This window comes from Bos taurus, chromosome X (genome assembly GCF_002263795.3).
Source record: "Bos taurus isolate L1 Dominette 01449 registration number 42190680 breed Hereford chromosome X, ARS-UCD2.0, whole genome shotgun sequence".
Taxonomy (NCBI): domain Eukaryota; kingdom Metazoa; phylum Chordata; class Mammalia; order Artiodactyla; family Bovidae; genus Bos; species Bos taurus.
In genome coordinates this window covers 103,788,493-103,801,148 of record NC_037357.1, presented here as the reverse complement: position 1 = coordinate 103,801,148, position 12,656 = coordinate 103,788,493, and the positions used below count along the sequence as shown (strand labels likewise).

The 12,656-nt window shown below is 44.8% G+C and overlaps 1 long non-coding RNA gene across 1 annotated transcript; it reads right to left on the bottom strand.

Annotated features, from left to right (window-relative positions):
- Nucleotides 1-401: 401 nt before the first annotated feature.
- On the bottom strand, nucleotides 402-5,764 carry LOC132344336 (uncharacterized). Its single transcript, XR_009493595.1, has 2 exons — nucleotides 4,129-5,764; nucleotides 402-3,226 (listed from the first exon to the last, which is right to left on the bottom strand). It is a non-coding gene; the product is annotated as an uncharacterized lncRNA (long non-coding RNA).
- Between the last annotated feature and the right edge of the window lie 6,892 nt (nucleotides 5,765-12,656).

The window sequence follows — 12,656 nt, the reverse complement described above, 5'->3', positions numbered from 1 at the left end:
CATGTATATTGTTGCCGTTCAGTCCCCAAGTTATGTCTGACTCTTTGCGACCCCATTGACTGTAGCACGCCAGGCTTCCCTGTCCTTCACTATCTCCATGTGTATACATACAGCATAAATTTAATCTAATAGAATCATACTTAGCATACTATTCTAATATTTGCATTTTAAACTTAATAATATGTAGATTCGCTCTTTTTTTTTAGAAAAACAAATAAGGTATAATATTGGACTAGGTATAAATCTAGGCTCTGTCTTTCAAACCCACAGTTGTAAAGAATCAGTGTTCAGTCTATGACCCCTAGAATTACAAAATGCCAATTCACAAAACATTCCATTATGTTTAGTATCCTGTAGCAGTTAGCTTTTTCTGTGTAACAAATTACCCCATAACTCAGTAGCTTAAAACAATAGCCATTTATTTAGCTCAAGAATCGGGACTTCAACTGGTAGCTCAGCTGGTAAAGAATCCACCTGTAATGCAGGAGACTCAGGTTCAATTCCTGGGTCGGGAAGTTCCCCTGGAGAAGAGATAGGCTACCTACTCCAGAATTCTTGGACTGCTCTGTTTGCTCAGCTGGTAAAGAATCCGCTTGCAATGTGGGAGACCTGGGTTCAATCCCTGGGTTGGGAAGATCTCCTGGAGGAGGGCATGGCAACCCACTCATGCCTTCTTTCCTGGAGAATTTCATGGACAGAGGAGCCTAGTGGGCTACAGTCAATGGGGGTCACAAAGAGCTGAACACAACTGAGAGACTAAGCACAGCACAGCTCAAGAATCAGTGGACTAGCAATTTGGGCTGGGCTTGACAGAACAGTTCTGCTTGTCTCAGGCCGGTTTATTTATGAATCTGTGGTGAGCTACCAGGTCAGCCGAGGTCACAAAGGTGACTAGACCACAGGTCTGCCGTCATCCAGCCCGACTAGCCCAGGGCTTACTCACATGCTGGTGGTGGCAGGGCCCTCAAGACCACGAGAGGGTGAGCCCCAGTGCACAAGCACTGTGTCAATCCCATTGGCTAAAGCAAATCACACAGCCAAGGTCAGAGTGACGAAGTGAAGAAAATGTCTTTACATCTTGATGGAGAGGGAAGCATCTGTGGCCATTTTTGGAATCTATATATTATGGGGTCAAGGGGGGAAGCAGGACCTCATTTAGAAATAAATTCAACACTGCTATATGTAAAATAGATAAACAGCAAGGACCTACTGTATAGCACAAAGAACTATATTCAATTCAATAACCTTTAATGGAAAAGAATCTGAAAAAGTATGTATATATATATATATGTATGTATGTATATATATGTGTATATATATATGTGTGTGTGTGTATATATGTGTGTGTGTGTGTAACTGAATCATTTTGCTATACACCTGAAACTAACACAGCATTGTAAATCAACTATACTTCAATTAAAAAAAAAAGAAATTCACATTAATCAAAATCTCCCTTCACCCTAAATACTTTGAATTCTTCAAATGCCATGTGAGAAGTAAGAATAAGAATGCAGCCTATTACTCAGAGCTTGTCCAGTGCAGCACCAGCGTGAGCTATGCTCTCATGTGTGCTAGCAACCATAGGTGATGTACACATTAGAAACAGGAAAGGCAGCAAAGCACTGGTGTCTTCTAGCAGATTCTTCCTGATGATGTGCACAGAGAAAGGGGAACAATAAACAGAGGCCACCTAGAAGCAGTGCCCACAAGCCACTTTCTTTGGAGATTTGGTCTTCTGGTTGATAACTAAAAAAGAACCCCATTGCCATGGTATAATATCTTGAAATAATAACAGAATTTTCTTTCCTACATTTTTCCTCTTGCCTGTACAAACCTTCAGTGCATGGTGTCAGTGGCATTCATGGAGTTGGGGAAGGAAGGAGGGTTGAGAATACAGCTGAAAACAAAGAAGTCATTTGAGTTTCCGCACAGATTTTTAGAAAACTCAGAGCAGAGGCCAAAGTTTGAAAGACAGAGCTTTCAGTGACAAGCACGGAGCTCTTGAGAGAGCAAAGGTTTCTGAGTGTCAAGAGAATAAGAAGCTAAGGGGCCGGGAACAGACACTGCAGCTGCAAATAACAGAGCAAGAAAGAATCTCAAAGTAGATCAAGGATAGGCCAGCTGGTCAGAGGACAGAATTAGAGAGGAGGTGATTCAAGCTTAGAGGCTCAGATGCTGGTGAGTCCACCACACAAAGGAACCCCCTAGCCCATCCCCAACTAAGCCTGGCTGGTCCCTGGGCCAGGACAAGAAGAATTCCAGAGGAAAGGGCAGATGAGTTTGGGTGAATCCCTAAGCAGAAGCACCTTTCAAAGGAGCTCTTGGTCAAGCCAAGACAATGCCCAAGGGGCATTGGTAGCTTGTCTTGGGGCTTGAAATGAGAAGGATCTCAGAGAGGTGATCACAGCTTAGCTTGGTCCAGAGTGGCTGAGAGGAGACGACAAAGGTGTGGAGTGGTTCCACAGCCAGACTAGGCAGCAGCCAGGTAATAGCATATACCTTGTGAGCTGGATACAGGTGTTTTCCAGGCACAGGCAGTATGGTGGGTGCTAAAGACCAAATAAGCATCAAGCCCACATCTGGGCCAAAAAGCAGGGCAGGACAGAAATCAATCTCCTACAAGAGACCGCACTCCCAGGCCTGGACCACCACCAGCCCACCAGAGCTTAGAAGCACTGGAAATTGGGGGCAAGACCCTGAACTGGGTGAGATTTTTACAATCTCTGACTCTATTTATGTGGAGGTATAGGTCAAGTTTTCTGCAATTTGGTAGAATGGAGTGCCAGGCCAATTTCAGTTGAATCTCATAGAAATAAAAGATGTTATACACCTAACTCAGTGATTGTGAAATTTGTACTAACATTCCTTCATTCCCTAATCCCCCATCCGCTATTAGACTTGGGTGAGGGCCCATTTGCTAACTCCTGGGGGATAAACAGGTATTTGTTAAGTATAATTACAGTTATAAACAATTGAAATAAAACTCATTCTGATTACTAGCATGTTGGGCATGTTTGACTGTTGATTCCAGAAGAAGACTCATGCAAACAGTATCCTTATACTCCAGGCAAAATCTAGCATCTTGTAATTTGGTGTGCTGACCCATCCAGCAGGACCTTGGAAACCAGATGGCCACAGCAAAGCAGTAACTCAGGAGTGGGGCACACTTGTACAACCGGGCTTGTTCTTATGTATCTGCCATCTCCATGAGAAGAATGTTCTGGTCCTAGGAGGAGATGAGAAACATATGACATGGACTGAATGGCCCCAGCTAAGCCTAGCTTAAATCAGTTGACCCCAGAAATATGAGTCCAGTCAAGATTGGCAAGATTGTCCCCACAAGACCAGCCTCAATAAGCTGGGCTCCAGCTGCTCCAGAGACTCATGAGCTAAATAAGTGCTTATTGTTGTACGCAGATGGGATTTTGGGGGTTGGTTGTTACACAGCACTAGCTAACTGAAATAAGAACTGTATGCAGTTCTGAGAGTCATACTTGATGAGGGATTTTGACAAATTAGAATGAATCTATAAGAAGGCAGCAGGAACCATGAAGGGTCACAAGGACATGGGCTATAAAGAGCAATTGATAACACTGGTATCATTTATGCTGAAAATAAGGAGTTGCGTGGAGAATGTAAAGATAGCCACCAAACATGTGATAAGCTGTCACATGAAACAGGGGGTGGATTTACTCTTCATCACACTTAGAATCCTAAGACCGGTTGAGAGAAACTAGAGAGATAAATCCCTCCATCAGAACTGTCTGGGATTGGACAGTTTTCAGAAGTCATGAGTTTCTCTTTGCTAAAATATTCAAGTAGAAAACAATAAATCTCTTCGCAGGTTTATCGTGGAGGATACTTGACAATAGAGAGACCTCTGAGGGTCCTTCCAATCTTCTAGTACTTTGAGACCGCCACCTGGTCCACAAAACCTTTGTCTTACTACTGTCCTCAAGGGTTCATTCTGCCATCTTTCTCCCTGCCGGTCCCTGGCTTCCTGTCTGCTCCCTAGCACCCCTCCCCAGCCCTGGCTTAGGCTATTTCACTTCTTCATCGGCCCCTCCTGGCTGCTGCATCCGAGGCTTATGTTCTCAATTTCAATGATGAAAGCAGAATGCTACTCACCATAGTTGGGTCCACGTGAAGGAATGGCTCCTGTGGTTTTCCTGAGCCGGTATTCACCCCAGAGAGGACCCCAGCTTTGTGCCAGCCTCTCTCCCATGGCCGAAGAAGTGAGGCTCTCTCTCCCAACATGACTCCCCACCCTTGGTCAGCCAGAACCATCACGCTGGCCTTCCTTCCTCAATCAAAACCTGGTTGAGAAAAACTTTCCAATATTAGTGATTTACAACTTAGCATGAACTGAAGCCCAGGTCTTCCCTCCCTTCCGGGAGCACTTGGATTTGAAGTGTTATCTCTTGCTGTGGAATGAAGCGCAGTCGACCTTGCATCTTGTTCAAGGAATTTACAATAGCCTTGTGGTTTTCCTTTGGGAACCAGCCTCACCTGGGCCCCTCCAGCCCCTGTCTTTACGTTCATAAATAAGGATTTAAATAGAGTGAGACTCAGCTTGGGTAAGATACTGCCTCTGCCACCAGCTCAAACAGGCTGCTGAAAACAGAAAGGATTAGTCAACAATCTGATATTTCCAAGTAATCCCACCTACTTAGTGGTCGGTAGAAATCGTCATCAGCCTGGGTCTTTTCAAAGGTCATTTTTTTTCAAAATGCACTATCAGTGGGGAAAAGTCAGGGTAGAGAGACAGGCTTAGTGTCCCAAATTAGCGGCACAGTTCCTGTCAAGTGTGCGGTGTGAGAAGCAAAACCCAGTGGTCACGGGCAAGTGTGGCCCCAGCTTGTCAGAACTATTGATTGACTGCTCACAAAATTTCAGGTGACTTAAAGAGTTCCCCGCCACCTTGTTTGTTTAATGTCACCTCCATATGAGAATGTCAGCCTCTGACATGTTTGACTTCTCCACAGGACAAATGCCATATGAGGTGGTGCCACCAACATAAATTGCTCCTTACTCTCTGTAACCACAATGATGACACTTTTGAAATGCTTAACTTAAAAGAAGCACCGACTAAATCCTTGGCACTTTCCAGATCGGGTGGCATAATGGGGATTATGGCATTGGGCTGAGGAAAGCTATCCCATTCGCTTTTCTTATCTATACGTCTTTATCGTCCCAATCCTTGTCACACTTTAGTGCTCCACGGGAGCCGCCCGCTGCTAGCTGATGCGGCTGGTGGGGGCAGGGAGCGGGTGCAGAGACGGAGCCGAGACTGTCTGGGGCCAGAGGCCAAACTTAGCCAGGCCAAGACAAACACAGACTGCAGATAAAAGAGGGAAAAGCGGGAAACAGAGCCAGAGGCGACAGAGACAACAGCAATAGAAAATGAACAGCACAGGGGACTGGGAAATCTGTGCGGTGGGGTGAGGAGGGATGTGGCGGAGTAGGGGAAGGCAGGGAGGGAGGCAGAGTGGCTTGGGCTGTGAAGAGAAATGGACAGAAGCGATAAAGATGGGGACCAGAAGCCCAGAGAGGTACTAGGGAAGAGCTTGGAAGAGAGAAAGGAAGACTGGGAAGGAAAGGAGAAAGACTAGGAGGGAGAAAATAGGTGGGGGGAAGGAAGAAAGTGAGTAAGGAAGTGAAGTTGCTCAGTCGTGTCCGACTCTTTGCGACCCCATGGACTGTAGCCCACCAGGCTTCTCTGTCCATGGGATTCTCCAGGCAAGAATCCTGGAGTGGGTTGCCATTTCCTTCTCCAGTGGATCTTCCCGACCCAGGGATCAAACCCGGGTCTCCTGTATTGCCGGCAGACACTTTAACCTCTGAGCAACCACGGGGGAAGGAAAGAAGAAGGGAAAAGTGAGGACAGCCCAAACATTTCCCGCCCAGTGAATACCCAGCCATAGACCCACTGATTATTTTTTATGGAAAAAAAAGAAATCCAACCTAGGCTGGTATGTTGCTGAAACATAGTAAGTTTTGGGGGCACTTTTAGAGCAAATGTAAAGAGAGATTCAGTTCAGATTTAAATTCAAGATGGTTTTTTTTAATGTTAAAAAAAAACTCTGATTAAAAAAAAGTTTTTTGTATATGTCTGGAGTAGTGGTTCTCAATTGAGGAGTAGGGGGGGATTTTGCTCCCCAGGGGACATTGACCATGTCTGGAGACACATGTGGTTATCACGGCTGATGGTGGGGAGGTATGGGTGCTGTGGCATGGAGTAGGTAGAGACCAGGATGCTACTAAACAATCTACAATACACAAGACAGTTCTCACAACAAAAAATGTACCTGGCCCCGCATGGCCACAATGTTGAGGCTGAGAATGGACTGGCAACGTCAGCATCAGCTGGGCCCACCTTGGAGCTATGGGAGTAGAAACTCTGGGGGTACCCAGCGCTCTGTGCTTTAAGCAGCCTTGCACTTGATTCTGATGCCCGCTAAAGGTTAAAGAACTCTGCCCTAGGGCTACCCTCTCTGGTATACTAGTCATGAATTATTTTAATTAATTAAAACAAAATAAAATTAAAAATTCAGATTGTCAGTCCACTAAGACAATTTCAAGCACTCAGTAGCTACGTGTGGCTAATGGCTGCCATTTTGGACAGTGCAGACATAGACTATGCCTATCCCCATAGAAGGTTCTGGAGCTCTGTTCAACAAGTTTTACTGATGGGCAGGAAAAGCTGACAAACACTTAGGCTGAGGAAGATTGTTCACCACACCATCTCTACACAGAAGCATTCTGAGGCTGAGCTACAGAAAAGATAGGACCATATGGGATGTCTGAAAGCGCCCTGGACTGAGGTTAAGAAGACAAGATTTGAATCTCAGTGTCACATGTGAGCTTCAGTTCTCCATTCATACAATGAGATACTATGCCATCCTGCCTGGTGGATCAGTCAGAGGAGGGAATGCTAGATGCCTGAACAGACACCTCCTAAATGTCTCTGGCACAGCCCAGTAAATGATTTGTCACTCATTCACATCAGGGTCATGGTGTCAGGGTCATGGTGCTCCTTTGGCAGTCTGGTGAAATCTAAGGGGTGCTTCTCGGAAAAAGGCTTGTAAATGCATAAAATAAAATTATAAAGAAAACCAATTACATTGAAATGTAGTTATCAAAATAAAAAAAAACCACAGTTGTGATATATGATATATATGCCTCTTCATTAACACAGTAATTAATAAGATAGAGTGGCAGATCTAATAACTGGTGCAATTTCTAAGAAGTGATACGTGAAAATGATATTTTGTGATATGGGTAACAATGGTAATATGATATGAAATGTCTATGATTTCTACTGGAGACAAGGTCTCAGGGACCACTAATACCACCATGGTTTGTTACCTACATTCATAATTGAAGGAAATGCACTATGCCAGGAAGGAGGATCCCTGAGAAGGTGGGCACATGGGGTCTCTGTGCCATGTAGCCACCTCAAAGCTCAAATAAGAAAATGGATGTGAAAGCACCTATCAAAGCAGAAAAGAGTTTGATTTTCTGAGGCAAACTCATTATGAGAACCGCAAATGATAACATGAGGGCACTTCCTCCAGCAGAGAGCTGGACAGACCAATGAGGGGAAGAGTCTGAGTGCTATTCCAAGACGTGAGGTCCCAGCTTTAACACCAAGGCCACTCCATCCCAGACAACACCTTCCCATTTCCCCCACCCCACTGCCTCCCCAGAACCCAGAAAAGTTCTAGGACTTCAGGCCTGGTGTGGCCCACCTCCCTTGGTCATCCACATCTAAACCTGGCAGGCCCCCAGGAGGGAGGTAACAAAATTAAAAATAGCCTCTCCCCCAAGGAAAAAAATTAAAAATAGATTCCCACCCTCATGAAAATTTGGGTGGAAAGAAAGGAAAGGAAAACAAAATGAATCATCTTTATGTGTTTTGCTGAGCGAGAGCCCGTTGCCATAGCTACGGGGCCCTGTGTGCAGGCCTGGTCTTTTCCAGCAAGTTCAAGGCCCGAAGAGGAGCCAATGGGGGCAGCCCCATCACCAATATGTTATAACCATCGGACCTGTGATTCCCCCAACGCCGTCGCTGCCACCACGCAGGTCATATTAATGACTGTGATAGTTAATTTAGTGTTTCCTTCCATTGTGATCTGTCTATTGCTGCAATTGAGCAAACGAGAGGACTTGTGTAGGTCTCCCGGGAGTGTAGGGAAATCTGGCCTGGTTTTGCAATCTAGACAGTCAAGAAAGGTTATGCGAACTTGTGGAGGAGCCAAGTCTTAAATCACAGACTGGGAAAGTCAGTGTTCCAGCCAGCCATTGCCTGCCTTCCTGGTGGGCTCGCTGGCGTGTACAGAAAAGTCCCCAAAAAGGCAAGGGAAGAGGGGAGGATGGATCAGCCAGCTGCATGGCCTCGGGAGCTGGTGAAATACATGGGACTGTTGTGCCCCCATCCCTCAGGCAGGTGATCCACTCTGAGAACAGTCTCCCAGATTAGGAAGGGCTGGATTGATGAGGTCCCTTCTCAGAACTGAAGTTTGAGGCCTGACCCCCAAACTAGAGAAGACAGCTTAGGGCTTTGGGCAGGCCTCTTGTCTCATACCCACCTTGGTAAAACAACAGTGTTCTGTCTTAAGAAAACGCAATCCTTTAAAAATCTAAATTTACAGAATAAATAAGTTGGAGGTGGGAGGAAAAGGAGCCTCATTTCATAAAGAATTCTTCACTTGAAAATAATTGGCCTGGAAATGTTCCACATAGGAGTAGAGAGAGATGCAGTAATTCAATGCAATATCTGATCCTGGACTAGACTCTATCCCAGAGAGGCAAATGCTATTAGAAACATGATTGGGCCAGTTGATAAAATGAGACTATGAATGGTAGATTAGGTAAAAAGATCATATTGATAAATTTACTGAAGTTGGTAACTTTACTCTCCTGTGGTTATATAAGAAAATATTCTTATTCTTAAGAAATACTGACATATTTCAGAGCAAAGTGCTGTGATGGATGCAGAGTGTACAGAAAAAATTATATATGTGTGTGTGTGTGGAGTGACTGATACAGAGGGAGAGGGTACACAAGTGATAAAGCATATGTGGTAAGATTTAAAATGTTAAAAACAGGTGAATAGAGATAAATGGTGTGTGGCTGTTCTTTGCGCTATAATCATTCTTGCAATGTCTCTGTTAAGTTGGAAATTCTTTCCAATTTAAAAAAATGTTTAATTGACTTTGATTTTCTTTTCTTTTATTTGGCCATGCCACAGGTCACGTGGGATTTTAGCATGTGGGATCCTAGTTCCCAGACCAGGGATCAAACCCACACCCACAGCATTGAAAGTGCAGAGTCTTAACTACTGGACTGCCAGTGAAGTCCCTTTGATTTCCTTTTAAATATATAATCAGCCTTCTCTGTGTGTTTAAGTATCATTTAATTCTGCAAAATTCTGCAAAACTCAAGTTTTTAGGGACAACTCTGGTATGTGAAACTCAAGTACATCTGGGATTATATTCCTTCCATCTTTCAGATATAGCAAACGTACTCAAGACCAGGACTGTCCAGTAAAAGTTTATATGATGATTGAAATGTCCTATATCTGCACTGTCTGATACCCTGGCCAATAGCCATGTGTGGCTATTGAGCATCTGAAATGAGGCTAGTCCTACTGGAGATGAGTTATAAGTGTAAAATACACAGAAGACTCAGTGTGAAAAAAGAACAGAGTATATTTTGGATATAGCAGATTCAATATATTAATAAAATTAATTTCACTGTTTCTTTTTACTCTAACGGTGCAATTAGAAAATTTTACAGTACTTACATGGCTTGCATTTGTGGTTCATTTTTTTTTATTTCCATTGAACTGCACTGTTCTAAAAAGTCATAGAAGATGGGCTGGTTCTGACTTGGGCTGTGGCTGAGGCTGCCAGCCTCTTCTGGCCTGGGTATTCTGACACGGGGAATACTCTTGAGGAATAATGGCTGACTTTAGGATGTTCAAGGAGCTAGATCCTTTAGAGCTTGGGAACTGAATATCTAAGCGAGGGAAGGGCTTAGTGGAAAAGTGTTCTAAGTTGAGGCACCATCTTGTAGAGGTGATGTTTTATTCAAAGCCCTTACAAGAAGAGACCAGAGAACTAGCTTGCCCTCCCTCACCATGTGAAGATACAAGGAGAAACTGTCAGTCTGCAGCCCAGAAAATGGCCCTCCCCAGAACCCAACCATGCTGACACTCTGATCTTTGACTTCCAGCCTTCAGAACTGTGAGAAAGAAATTTCTGTTGTTTATAAGTCACACGGTTCATGTTACAGCTACCTAAATTGACTAATCCAGCAGTGAAAGTGTTAGTCGCTCAGTTGTGTCTGACTCTTTGTGACTCCATGGACTATAGCCCACCAGGCTCCTCTCTCCATGGGATTCTCCAGGCAAGAATACCAGAGTGGGTTGCCATTCCCTTCTCCAGGGGATCTTCCCCACCCAGGGATCAAACCAGGTCTGCACTGCAGACAGATTCTTTACCTTCTGAGCTACCAGCGAAACTCTCTGGATAGGAATGTGATCTTATTGGAGGACCAGCAGGGACATGCCCTAATCCAAATCGAGTCTATAAATACCATTCTGGTAGTGTGTGGTTGAGATCCATATTTCTACCACTGTTGGTTACCAAAGCAATCACTCAAGTCTCCATTCCTTTCCGCCAGAAGAGGATGACCAACAGCTCTCAACCAGAGGACAGGACAGGACCTCACCAAGGACAGTCCCAGTGTGGTTGATTATATTTGCAAAAGATGCCCATATTATGGTCCCATGTATTCTCCCAGTACCTTGCACTTCCCATCAGAGGTGGAGTCTGTGTCCCATGACTACTCTTATCAACTGTGTCCTGCAGAAGTGACATTATGTGACTTCTGTGGTTAGGTCCTAAAAAGATACAGCTTCTACTTGGCTCTTTTGGGGACACTGGTCCTTGTTGTAAGGAAGCCCAGGCTACACGGAGAGGCCACAGCCAGCTAAGATCTCAGCTGACAGCCAGCATCAACCGCCAGACACATGAATGCACAGGCTTCCAGAAGATTCCGGCCCCCAGTCCTTCAGTCGTCTAGCTCAGGCTCCAGACATTATGAAGCAAGGACAAGTTATTTCTGCTATGCTCTGTCAGAATTCCTGACTCAAAGAATCTGTGAGTATAATAAGTGTTTGTTTTAGGCTACTACGTTTGAAAATAGTTTGGTTTGCAGTCCTGGTACCTAGAACACCCCAAATGTGGTCAAAAGTGTCCAAACATCACAGAAGGAAGGCAGCAGTTGCAATGAATGTTGGGGCATAGAGGTGGGGCCTAAGCAGTAGCCACTTACCACTAGCCTCTCACACACCATGGAGCACATACCAGCTGGTATCCCACTGTGAGCTTAGCATTTAGCAGCTGGTAGCTGCAGTCTATGGGGTCGCAAAGAGTCGGACACTTACTGAGCGACTTCACTTTCACTTTCCTGCATTGGAGAAGGAAATGGCAACGCACTCCAGTGTTCTTGCCTGGAAAATCCCAGGGATGGTGGAGCCTGGTGGGCTGCCATCTATGGGGTCGCACAGAGTCGGACACGACTGAAGCGACTTAGCAGTAGTAGCAGATAGTTCTCTAGGCTGCAGTCCATGGGGTCGCTAAGAGTCGGACACAACTGAGCGACTTCACTTTCACTTTTCACTTTCATGCTTTAGAGAAGGAAATGGCAACCCACTCCAGTGTTCTTGCCTGGAGAATCCCAGGGACGGGGGAGCCTGGTGGGGTGCCGTCCATGGGGTTGCACAGGGTTGGACATGACTGAAGCGACTTAGCAGCAGCAGCAGCAGCAGATAGTTCTCATCTGGGTTTTCTATAATTATCAGTGGCATGGGCGACTTTGTAGAGGAAAGAGTCAAAATGCAGAGCAGATTTAAAAGTGCTAAGTTTGACATTAAATAGGTGTTAAAATATGTGTCATCTATATTGCCTTTCAGCTCTAGAGAACTCCAATCATGACAATAATTAATATAATGGCTTGATTTATTGCTACTCTTCCTCAGCATAGTATTTATTTCATTATTTTAAAATGTTTGAATCACCCAGGCAGGCTGGCTAAGGTGAAAGATTGTAAGGAATGTTCTGCCAGGAAAAAAAAAAAAGAGAGAGAGAGAGAAACACAATTTATAAAATTAGTAACATCAAGTAAAAGCAACTGTCCGTATTGTTTAAAAATAAACTGGCTCTAGGCAATCTTGGAGGTGAGGTCAATTTTTTAAAAAAGCATAGAAGAAAGCAAAAGCTGAATTTCGTAGGTGGTGAGATGGTGTATTATTCACTGGAATTAGTAGCTGGCGTCTCCTGACCTGGCCTGCGTTTGTTAAATACCTGACAAGCACTTTCTTTCCATCCTGCCCTGGGAGAATGCACCCCTCTTGCCTGGACAAAATGCCCTCAAGTCAGCCCACTAAAGTGAGTCACTGGGTTAAGATGGGAACGGGGGACCAGAGAGGAATGTGCCCTCCCAGAGAAGGGTAAGTCTGGAAAGACAGGACAGAAAAAGCCAGAAGACATCACCCTCCTGAGGCAGAGGCAGAGGGGAAATGCTGGGAACTCACAGGGGTATTCTAACCCTAGCATCATTTCATGTAATCCTCACGACAAGCATAT